The sequence below is a fragment of the Pinus tabuliformis genome, chromosome 1_1, assembly GCF_031772625.1.
Source record: "Pinus tabuliformis cultivar Carrire ecotype Pingquan chromosome 1_1, CPIR1, whole genome shotgun sequence".
Lineage (NCBI taxonomy): Eukaryota > Viridiplantae > Streptophyta > Pinopsida > Pinales > Pinaceae > Pinus > Pinus tabuliformis.
The window spans coordinates 331,223,907-331,236,726 of record NC_142297.1 but is presented as its reverse complement, the minus strand read 5'-3'; the positions used below and the strand labels follow the sequence as shown (position 1 = coordinate 331,236,726).

The 12,820-nt window shown below is 28.3% G+C and overlaps 1 long non-coding RNA gene across 1 annotated transcript; it reads left to right on the top strand.

Moving 5' to 3' along the window:
- Nucleotides 1–2,405: 2,405 nt before the first annotated feature.
- Nucleotides 2,406–6,942, top strand: LOC149212915 (uncharacterized). The gene is made up of 4 exons (XR_016250284.1): nucleotides 2,406–2,756; nucleotides 2,892–3,071; nucleotides 6,475–6,555; nucleotides 6,653–6,942. It is a non-coding gene; the product is annotated as an uncharacterized LOC149212915 (long non-coding RNA).
- The last annotated feature ends 5,878 nt before the right edge of the window (nucleotides 6,943–12,820 follow it).

Below are 12,820 nucleotides of genomic sequence, written 5' to 3'. Positions count from 1 at the left end.
ATATGTTATTGTCCCATCACTTGGAAAACATAATTGGTAGAATAGAAAGATTGCTTTTGACCATTCTATTTGATTATATGATATCTCATCCTCAAAATTGATAAAATGTCTAATAGTGTATAAAATGATATCAAAAACTTGAATCCTATCTAGCCTTTCAGTGGCGACCTTGTTGCTTCTAAAAAAAAAGTAAGGAAAGAAAAGATAAACCTTTAACTTGATGGTGGGTCCACCTAAATGGTGGTAGGTGCTTCCATGTCATCCTCTAAATTGGAAAATCCAAATCCACATCCTTGTTTATTGACATAGATACCTTGTCTTCAAGTTTGTAGAGTTGCCTATAACGAACTTCATCAATGCATAAGAGAACTTCTTGCTATGCTTTTTGACCTTTCCACGGGTAATTTCCCCATGATGGTTTTGACTTCTTAAGAGTATAGGCCAATGGTTTGCACGTAATGAATCTCTCTTATACAAGTGTTTCTACTATTGGGGATTTGATTTCTTAGTTGTTCCTAAATTTCATTGTATCAAGAGATAGACCTTCTCTCCATCCTACACTCTTCCTCTTCTTGGTGTATCTCCCCGTGAATTTCCAAGGGGACATTGGAAACATAGATAGAACGAGAGTGCTTTATAATAGGTTGCATATTGCACTCTCGAGCAAGGGGAGGAATGAACCCCACTCAATGACCCTTGCATCTGAAAGGATGGTGAACTCAAGGAATACTAAGATAGGACAAGGGATAAAGAAAGAGGGAACAGGGGTTAAAAGTGAATAAGGCAAGCAAAACCAACCTACCATGACTAATGGGACTAGGATACTCAAAGAAAACAATGAACCACCAAGGAGTTTCCTAAAGGGTCTTTAAGTTGACCACCTCGATGAAAACATAAGTAATGGAAACCATCAACCAACCTCAAGGAAAAATAGAGGAAGCAAGATTGAAAGGCTTGCATTTTAAATGAAGTGTAAAGGACCTAAACTTAAGGAGAACAATGCACCTAGAGGTGACCCAAATATAATAACCGTAAAAATAGACAAAACAACGAGACAAGGACCAGAGCTAGAGCTCCAAAGAAAACAAAATCAACAAAAATAAAGCTAGGGAGAAGAAGACACCGAAACCAATCCCCTGAAGAAATCTTTGTCACTGTGACCTGAGATATGTGGATTAAAGATGAATAACTCTTTGATGAAATGAAGTAGAGAATTGTATCCAAAAATCCGCGCTACTTATCTTAATCCTAGACTTCCTCCTAAGCGAATTTCTTAGCCTAAATTTGCAACACATCAAATAAATCACCTCAAACATTCCCTTAACGCAAACAAAAAGTTGGTTTGGCCTTAAGAGCTAGATACAAGGGGAGTAATCATTCCAAATTGCAGAATATTTCCTTTCTCCCATCTCCCAACAATTATTACTTGCCATGCCTCTCTCCACCTTCATTATCGTGATTGCAAATCCATCACTATTTGTACTAGCTTTAGAAACATCCAAGCACCAACCACATTGGCTTAAATCATTAATATGTTTGGAAAAATTAACATCTAGATCGTTTTCCAAGTGTGTGGGTGGTTATGGCCATGATTTCCACTCACTATCACATCTTTAAACATTATCATGGCTATATGTCACCCCTATAGGAAAATCTTTTATAAAATTATTTAATATTGATGAATTCATTATTTAAATTAATATCTTTTCATTTGATTTATCTAAAATGTAGTAATAAGTAAAGAATATATATATAATCCTTTAATGATTAAATTTTATATGTATTCGTATTATTTTATTATATGATATTTGTAGTTTAAGAAAAGAATATATGTTTTGTTAATGTCATTTTCATATTGATATTGATGTAAAAATTTTCAATTTTAATGTATATATGTTATTACATTTCAATTTTGTTTTATTTTAATTATATATATTTTATTATATTAATAATGCTATTTTTGAAGTTGAATAAGATAAATGATATTTATTATAAAATATAACATATTCCTTTTATTCTATTGGTTTATATATATATTTAATTGTAAAACTAATTTTAAAAATAAATAAAACTAATTTTAAAATAATAAATTGTGTAAAAACTTGAAATTAAATTATTAATAAAATTAAACTTAAATATTAAAAATAACATAATAAAAAAGATTTATTATTTTATAAAATTAACTCGTTACACAATGAATAACTGTCCATTTCAAAAAAATTCAAACATACCATCATCACCCTCCCTCCTTTGCCTAACGGTTCTTACGCCAGCCTGTCACCCTCCCTCCTTTGCCTAACGTACTACGCCAGCCTGTCACCCTCGGATTTAAAAGTTTAAGGAAAACTGCATATAATATCTGCCATTAAATTCAAATGTATGTTAGAGAAGCGGCCTTTGTTAAACGAGGAGGGAGCGGCATTGGGCAGTGGAGATATTTTTGGTGTTTGTTTGCGAGTAATCCATTGAACTTGTTTTTCTTTCTTGTCTTGTGTTGTGTTGTGTTAGGCATGGCCATGTCTATTGTTTTGTTCTGAATTGTTTTGTATTGCTGTGTTGTGATTTTTTTCACTGTTCTAGTATTTTATTTTTTCCCTGTGTTATTTTTTTTGATTCTGAATTTTGTTGGCAAGTATGAAGGTTCTTTTGGTTTTTAGAGTGAGGGTTATTTTATATTTTGTTGGGTTTTGATATGTGAGAGGAGGATATGAAGCTATGATACGAAGTAGGATGAAATTAGCAGATTGAAAGAAGAGGTAATCTATGTTTCATTACTCATGCATGTATTCTGTAACAATTGTGTTCCAGCGGCAGAGTTTACGGCCTGATCTATGTTTGAATTGTAATAATGTATGTATTCTGTAATAAATGTGTAAGGTATTTTAATCCAGGGGCAGAGTTCCAGGTCTGGAGGAGAATCAGAGCCAGAGTTTTCGGGCCAGAGGAGAAAGAGCCAGAACTTTCGGGCCAGAGGAGAAAACACGGAGGCGGGGTTTTAGGGCAGCGGAAATATTTCTGTTAGCGAACCCAGCCCTGATCCTAACAGCAGAAACAGAATTTCGCTGTTGCAAGTAAGCTTTTAATTTCTGCAACTAGTTTTTAAAGAAGGTATAGTATTTGACCTCAAGTTTACATTCATAGAGTGATGATAAAGATTAAAATTCATGGGTATACCAAATTTAAAATGAACCTGTGTTTATTTTTACTTTTTTAGTTTTTGTTAAGTATTTAGGAAATTATTATATTCCCGGGCCCTGGTTCTTCTGCTTTCTACCCAATTGCATTGGAACATAATTTCTCTATTGCTACCCTTTTGCATTTGAACATAATACATCAGGCGTTAGCAGGGGTAGGGTATCGGGGAGGGCAATCCGCTTCCAGCTGCAGGGGAGTCCCTTGTCATGCTTTACAGACAATTCCATTAAACCCTTCGTTGTTCAGGTAGTGATTTGGCTTTACCTGATTGATTATGTGGAGTGGAGTGCTCCCCTTATTTAGGGTTTGTTTCTTATGCTCTGTACATAAGGAGTTTTTGGAACTGCATTTCTCTCTATGTATTTGTTTGCATGAACTACTCCTCCTACTGTTGGGCAAACCAGTGAAGCAATAGAATATACAACAACTGCCATTCATGTTGCTTCTCTACTAGCTACCCTTGCTTCTTTCGTTCCTGACGCATTAGCTTATTTTGTGGCTGGTCCTGGATGGTGTCGACGGGGTTGATTCTATGTTGCGGAGCCCCTTGTCCTGCTTCAGCTAAAATATTGATCACTTAAGTGAATTTTAGCATAAATTTAAATCTATCAGCTAGGATCGAATAAATTAATTATATGAAGTAAAAGCTGATGAACCTGAATCAGCTAGGACCTAGGTACATATGGGCATAACCTTTTCACTAAGAAGACTGGTTTTCCTGGTGAAGACCTTGGCAACTATTTGGGGTTGAGATTATAGTGGGGCATTACCGATCCCCCTTATACCCTGTATTTCACTTCAATAGTGGACAACTTTGTTCGCAGCTCTTGTTATTGGATAAGAAAATCCACTTTCTGAGGCTGTAGGTGTTGCACTGAAGGCCCTTGATATGACATTAGGCATTAAAGCATAATTTAGAGGCCAATTGAAAGAGTTGGGTGCAATATGAGACCTAAGGAAATATTTTAAACCCAGATTCGTGGCTGACCTTAACGGGTTTTGTGTCATCAGAAGGCCACAGAGCTGGCAAGTGTATTGGGTCAGGGTTTATCACCGAGATCCACAGTGCGTCGCATGGAGAAATTCTTTTGCTGATCCACAAACTTTTGTGTGATGCTATACATCAATTCATGTAAGCCGAAGAAGATTAGAGCACGTCTCAGTTTCCCTCATAGTTTTTTAATCTATATAACCATAAACAAATGATTGGTTGTGAGAATATCTGATGAGACCTGTTGTTGTACAACGGTCATTACCTTTGGCCGGTGAGAGGTTGCACTACAACACTATTCCTAGACTTTAGATGAGACATAGATACGAATAAGAAGTTGCATCACCAATATCGAATCTCAAGAAGTTGCATCACCAATATCGAACTTCCTTTGTCTTACTTACTGCCAGGTCTAAGGGCATCCAAGAAATAAAAAAACTGGTTATGGGACATGATATTCTTCTCAATCTCTATCCCAGTCACAAACATCTGAATCCTAATCTTCATCACCAGTTTTTGGGATTGCATCTCTCTGTATGTTTTTGTTTGGATTAACTGCATCAACTACTTGCTCCACTGCAAGAAACTCATAATCTTCACCACTAGGTCTTGGAACTGCATCTTTGTGTATGTATTTGTTTGGATTAATTGCATGAACTACTTATCCTACTGCAGGGTAAACCACTGAAGCAACAGAGTATACAACAAGCTCTGGTTCCAGTTTCTTATTCTTTCTGTTTTTTCAGCTTGTTGTGTTCAGCTCGTTGCCTTCAACACGATTCCTGCACTTTAGATGAAATGTCAATGGTGTAATTACAGGTTCCTAAACGAAGAGATTTTCGAATGAAATCTTAATATAGTATTTTTTTAGCTTTTAGGGCTTCTTACTAGAGATTTGCTAGTGAAATCATAATATATTATCTTTGTTTTTTAAAGAGTAATATATTTCCTAATATAGTAGTTGTTTTAAAGAGTAACTAACTAAATAAAGTGCATATAAAATCAATAGGTCTTATCTTAAAATAAACTACATATAAAATCAATAGGTCTTACCCTCTACAGCTGATTCGGCTGGATTTTGATTTATTTACTCTCTGGACTGTACAAAAGTTGACCATCAGCTTTCTATTTCAGATTATTGCTTTTTCATGTTTTTTTCTGGGACAGATAGCCTCGGTTATAGGTATTTACACTTCCGTCCTTTTCCACAAGTTTCTTCATATAGCAGACAGACATTTCATATGTCAAGGTCAAGGCTGTAAAACTGTTTTGAAAGCTCATCTCTCTGGACATTTCGGTTTCATCCACCAGACACTGAAATTTTTGTTACTGTACTTTAAAAATAAAAAGAGAAATGGCTTAACCCATTTGAGTTCTAGCTGAGCGTTGTTAGCAAATAGTTATTATCTTTCTTTAGCGAAGCTGCTGCTAAGTAGTGTAGTGCTGCATAGTTGTTCAACAGACACTAGCTTCCCGTTGATCCGTAATCCAGAAAAGAAGCATCACCCTAACCCCTGTTTTCTTGATCAACTTTATCCAAAAGCTAAGTCCTCCCAACGCCGTGTTTAGAAACTGGCTTTAATTCGTTCACTATATCTAGGGCCAAGCTATCGGAATTCACCTTTTTGAACCTCGGCTGCGGCTTAACAGATCGACGAGAGATTTCTTTATGGCAGGTTCGGGGCAGGCACAAAAAGGTTGGACCACATCTTTGAAAAACTTCTCATTCGCTGGTTTCGTCCAAGAAATTCTCATCTTTAGGGGAAAAAGGCGCTTAATTCCTCATGGAATGCCATAACTAGTGTTTTTATTTACTGAGACTTGATGATTTCCATATCTTTCAATATCTGAATTGAATGCGGGTTCTCTCTCCTTAACTCACCTTAATACCCAAGCCAGTAGTCGTTTTTGTTACTGTACTTTAAAAATAAAAATACAAATGGAATGGACGATTTCTCTCTTTGGTAAAAAAAATCAATAGGTTTTACCTAATGTAGCCAGACGGGTATTGTTGAGCAATTTACCACCTATGTTACTGTAGGTTTAGATTATCTGTATTTAAGTAATTAAGTCAAAAATCAAATAAAGATATGAATAGCTATTAGCATTTTTGGTTTAAATTGTTAATTAAAATTTAAATTAATGTGTCTAATGAATCTATATATGTTTTTATTTGTTTATTTTTGATTTAGGGGATTTTGCAAATCTTAACCCTATAAAAATTTAGATAATAAGTTTATTAAAATTCCTTATTATTAATATTTTTTTCTTTTTTGGGTTTTATGCAGGGGAATAAAAGATGATCCTGACTCACTCATAATACAAGGAGATGGAATGTGATATTAAATTAGTAGTAGAAAGATGGATAGGTGATTTTTCAAATTTTAACAATATATAAATTTAGATAATATGTTTATTAAAATTTCTTATTATTAATATGATTTTCTTTTTTTGTGTTCTATGCAGGAAAATAAAAGATGACTCGGGATCATAGCACAAGGAGATGGAATGTGATATTAAATTAGTAGTAGATAGATGGATATGTAATGTCATGATATATAATTTTACTTATTTACTTGTAAATCATGTTGAAGAAGAACTCAAAACTGTACCTTAATAAAATTAGTATTTATTTTTGAGGGAGGGGGTTTTCCCTTCCCTAGTGTCCTCATCAAAACCATGGCCATGGCTATTGGTGAGGAATGTTTTGTGGGTGTGTTTTTAGAATTTTTTTTTTATTTTTTTTCTTTCTATAATGCATGTAGTAATAATGGAAAATAATAATAATATTGTGTTTAAATATGTTGATAAAATTTGGTTGAAATTTCAATTATATTATTTTAATACTTAATTGTGAATTTAATATATATTTTTAGCTTGTCTTGAAAATCATTTCTATAATTACTTGTATTTTAACAATATGGTTTTAAATTTATAATATATGTGTTAATTAATTGATATCTAAGATAATGTTATAATTCTTTTAAATAATACAATTATTTTATACACTGTTTCAATCAATACAATTTACAATTTTCAAAAATTTAAATGGCCCCTAATATCCCAATACATTTCAAAAATACATGACACTCTGACAATAATCATAAATTCTTTACAACCCTTATCAAACACTCCACATTTTCAAAACTCATCACAAATATTCCTTTTTAAATAAAATAAATACATTTAATTGAAAATAATATTTTAAAATTTACTCTTAAATAAATTAATTAAATATACATTTCAAAAGTTATTTTATTAGATGTTTTATGATGATAGAAGTTTAGATGCTTATTCTTGTGTTGCATATGTGTTTACTTCTTTGTTGTATTGTGTGTTTATTTGTTTGTTGTATTTTGTGTTTTCTTGAAAATCAATTTTATAATTATTTGTGTTTTAATGTTAAGGTTTTAAATTTATAATGGATGTGTTAATTAAATGATATTTCAAAATAATTTTATAATTCTTTTAAATAATACAATCATTTTGTAAACTCTTTTAATCAATACAATTTACAATTTTAACTCATAATGTCACAATATATTTCAAAAATACATGACACTACCATAATAATCATAAATTATTTATAACCCTCATCAAACACTCTACATTTTAAAAACTCATCACATACATTCCTTTTTTTATATAACATAAATAAAATAAATATTCTTAATTGAAAATAATATTTTAAAAATTACTCTTACATAAATTTAATGAATATATATTTAAAAAGTTAATTTATTACAATATGTTTTATGATGATAGAAGTTTAAATGTTTGTTTCTGTGTTGCATATGTGTTTACTTCTTCTTTGTTGCATTGTGTACTTGTTTGTTTGTTGTTTTGTGTGCTTGTTTGTTTGTTGTGTTATGTGTTTGTTTGTTTGTTTTTGTTATGTGTATAATTTCACACACATAATATCATATGTAGGAATTATATTTCAAATGAGTTGAATGTTGTATTTTAATTTACGCTGATGTTCAATTTAATAAAATATATACATCTTTTTTGCAACTACCACTAATTGATATGTAAAAATTATATTTCAAATGAGTGGAATGTTGTGTTTTAAATGTGTATATTTCTTGTATAATGTGTTTGTTAAGTGTATTTTATTTTTATGTGTGTTTGTGCAATAATTTTATACACAATGTTATATGAGAATGTTACCTTTTAGATAAGTTTATTTTTGTATTTTAATTTATACTTTGATTCAATTTTACGAATTTTAATTGGTATACATTGAGAAAATATAAATAGCCATAAGAATATGATGATACATTTGAAAAATATAATCATTATGACATCATGGCTATGAATGATAAACATATGGAATATTTACACTTACAATGAGTTAAATGCTTAATTCTATTAATATTGATGTTCCATTTAATAGTATTTGTATTTTGATTTTGTATTATATGTTTGTTATTAATTGTATTATTACGTGTTTGTATATTTCTAATAATTTTATGTATACATAAAATCATATGCAAAAAGCTACATGTTGTATTTTGATTTTTATTTTATGTAAGAATTATTAATTAATATACATTTCAAAAATATAAATGACTATGAAATTAAATAGTATTTTAATTTTAATTTTGATTTAATTTAATAAATTTGATTTTTTTACGAGCACTATTAATAAATATATGTTTAAATTGATTCGAATATTCTATTTAATTGACTTGAATATTCTATTCTATGTTATATGAGAATGTTACCTTTCAGATAAGTTTATTTTTGTATTTTAATTTATACTTTGATTCAATTTTACAAATTTTAATTGGTATACATTGAGAAAATATAAATAGCCATAACAATATGATGATACATTTGAAAAATATAATCATTATGACATCATGGCTATGAATGATAAACATATGGAACATTTACACTTACAATGAGTTAAATGCTTAATTCTATTAATATTGATGCTCCATTTAATAGTATTTGTATTTTGATTTTGTATTATATGTTTGTTATTAATTGTATTATTACGTGTTTGTATATTTCTAATAATTTTGTGTATACATAAAGTCATGCAAAAAGCTACATGTTGTATTTTGATTTATATTGATATTTAATTTAATAAAATTATTTTATGTAAGAATTATTAATTAATATATATTTCAAAAATATAAATGACTATCAAATTAAATAGTATTTTAATTTTAATTTTGATTTAATTTAATAAATTTGATTTTTTTTACCAGTACTATTACTAAATATATGTTTAAATTGATTTGAATATTCTATTTAATTTACATTAATGTTCAATTTAATTTACATTAATGTTCAATTTAAATGGCCCCTAATATCCCAATACATTTCAAAAATACATGACACTATGACAATAATCATAAATTCCTTACAACCCTTATCAAACACTCTACATTTTCAAAACTCATCACAAATATTCCTTTTTAAATAAAATAAATACATTTAATTGAAAATAATATTTTAAAATTTACTCTTAAATGAATTAATTAAATATACATTTCAAAAGTTATTTTATTAGATGTTTTATGATGATAGAAGTTTAGATGCTTATTCTTGTGTTGCATATGTGTTTACTTCTTTGTTGTATTGTGTGTTTATTTGTTTGTTGTATTATGTGTTTTCTTGAAAATCAATTTTATAATTATTTGTGTTTTAATATTAAGGTTTTAAATTTATAATGGATGTGTTAATTAAATGATATTTCAAAATAATTTTATACTTCTTTTAAATAATACAATCATTTTGTAAACTCTTTTAATCAATACAATTTACAATTTTAACTCATAATGTCACAATATATTTCAAAAATACATGACACTACCATAATAATCATAAATTATTTATAACCCTCATCAAACACTCTACATTTTGAAAACTCATCACATACATTCCTTTTTTATATAACATAAATAAAATAAATATTCTTAATTGAAAATAATATTTTAAAAATTACTCTTACATAAATTTAATGAATATATATTTAAAAAGTTAATTTATTACAATATGTTTTATGATGATAGAAGTTTAAATGTTTGTTTCTGTGTTGCATATGTGTTTACTTCTTCTTTGTTGCATTGTGTACTTGTTTGTTTGTTGTTTTGTGTGCTTGTTTGTTTGTTGTGTTATGCGTTTGTTTGTTTGTTTTGGTTATGTGTATAATTTCACACACATAATATCATATGTAGGAATTATATTTCAAATGAGTTGAGTGTTGTATTTTAATTTATGCTAATGTTCAATTTAATAAAATATATACATCTTTTTTGCAACTACCACTAATTGATATGTAAAAATTATATTTCAAATGAGTGGAATGTTGTGTTTTAAATGTGTATATTTCTTGTATAATGTGTTTGTTAAGTGTATTTTATTTTTATGTGTGTTTGTGCAATAATTTTATACACAATGTTATATGAGAATGTTACCTTTCAGATAAGTTTATTTTTGTATTTTAATTTATACTTTGATTCAATTTTACAAATTTTAATTGGTATACATTGAGAAAATATAAATAGCCATAACAATATGATGATACATTTGAAAAATATAATCATTATGACATCATGGCTATGAATGATAAACATATGGAACATTTACACTTACAATGAGTTAAATGCTTAATTCTATTAATATTGATGTTCCATTTAATAGTATTTGTATTTTGATTTTGTATTATATGTTTGTTATTAATTGTATTATTATGTGTTTGTATATTTCTAATAATTTTATGTATACATAAAATCATATGCAAAAAGCTACATGTTGTATTTTGATTTTTATTTTATGTAAGAATTATTAATTAATATACATTTCAAAAATATAAATGACTATGAAATTAAATATTGTATTTTAATTTTAATTTTGATTTAATTTAATAAATTTGATTTTTTTACCAGTACTATTAATAAATATATGTTTAAATTGATTTGAATATTCTATTTAATTGACATTAATGTTCAATTTAATAATATAGTTTTTTTCCTAAATATTATCAATGAATATACATTCCAATATCTTATGATATAATTCTAAATATTTGTATTTTTTTTTATTATAAATTTGTTAATTGCATTTTTATGTTTGTGTTTGCATTTGTATTTGCACAGTAATTTTGTGCTTACATAATATCATATGCAAGAAATTGATTGTTGTATTTTTATTTGTATTAATATTTAATTCAATATGTTTTTTCAAGAACTATGAAGTAATACACATTTGAAAATACACAACTACGAAGTGAATTTTAAGTTATATTTTGATTTAATTCAATAGATTCTATTTTTTTGTTAATTAATATACATTTAAAATGATGAATGATGTATTAAATTGATATTGATGTTGAATTCAACAATATAGATTCAATCAATATATATATTAATATAGCATGATATGATTCTCAATATTTGTATTTTATTTTGTATTACATGTCTTTTATTATCTCATAATGGAGGCTTCTCTCATTCATGATTAAAGAAACTCTTCGTGATAAATCACATCAATATCTTAAGATTTAGGTAAAGATAATGAGATGCAACAGACACATGACTATAAAGTTAAACCTTAAAAGTTGAACTTTCATTTATATTTTGGTTTAATCCAATAAATTTGAATTATTTTTATTAATTAATATACATTTATAATGATTAATGGTGTATTTAATTGATATTGATTTTGAATTTAATAATATAAGTTTTTTTCCCACATATTATCAATCATTATACATTTTAATATTTTGTTATATAAATCTAAATATTTTTATTTTTATTTTGTATAATTTGTTTTTATTTTGTATATATTTTTGTATTTGTATATATGTAATAATTTTATGCATACATAATATTATATGCAATAAGTTGAAAATTGTATTTTAATTTATATTGATCTTTAATTTAACAAAATTATTATTATTTAATTTATTAGGTAATATACATTTCAGAAACATAGAAAACCTTGAAGTTAAATCTTGTAATTCATTTATATTGATCAATTTAACGTAATGAATTTTTTTGTGGATCAACATTTCAATATTTTATGATATAATTCTATTATGTGTTTATAATTTAATACATCAAAAATATTATATATAAAAGGTTCAATATTATATTTTAATTTTAAGAGCTTACATTGCCTATTGCTTTGATCTTTTCACATGATAAAGAGGCCAATAACCTGCCAAATGGCTCACTCAATGGAGCATTTATTTTGAGGGGCGTCCATTATATCAGAGTCAGAGGGGACGCGCAACGGTTGTGGGGGTGGGGTGGGGGTTAAAGTTTATTTTGTGCCAATTCTAACATTGAGAGAGGAGGGAGTCAAGAATGCCTTAGATCCCTATCCAGATCTATCAATGAAGCACTTAGATTAGGGTCATGATTAGCCAAATGGTTAGCCAATTTATTTCCCTCCTCACGAACATGAGAGAGGAGGGTGGCAGGAACTTGAATTAGGAGCTCTAGTATGTTTGTTCCTCGAGCTCCCAATCTCAAGTTATTGGTTGCTTAGGATGGGTTAGAACTGCATTGGATTCTTTGAAATATGTTTATTATTTTTTTCAAATTTCCCTCCATGATGAACTTGGAGTAACACTTTCCTATGGCCATGAAGAGGCCTTATTAAAGTGCTTAAATT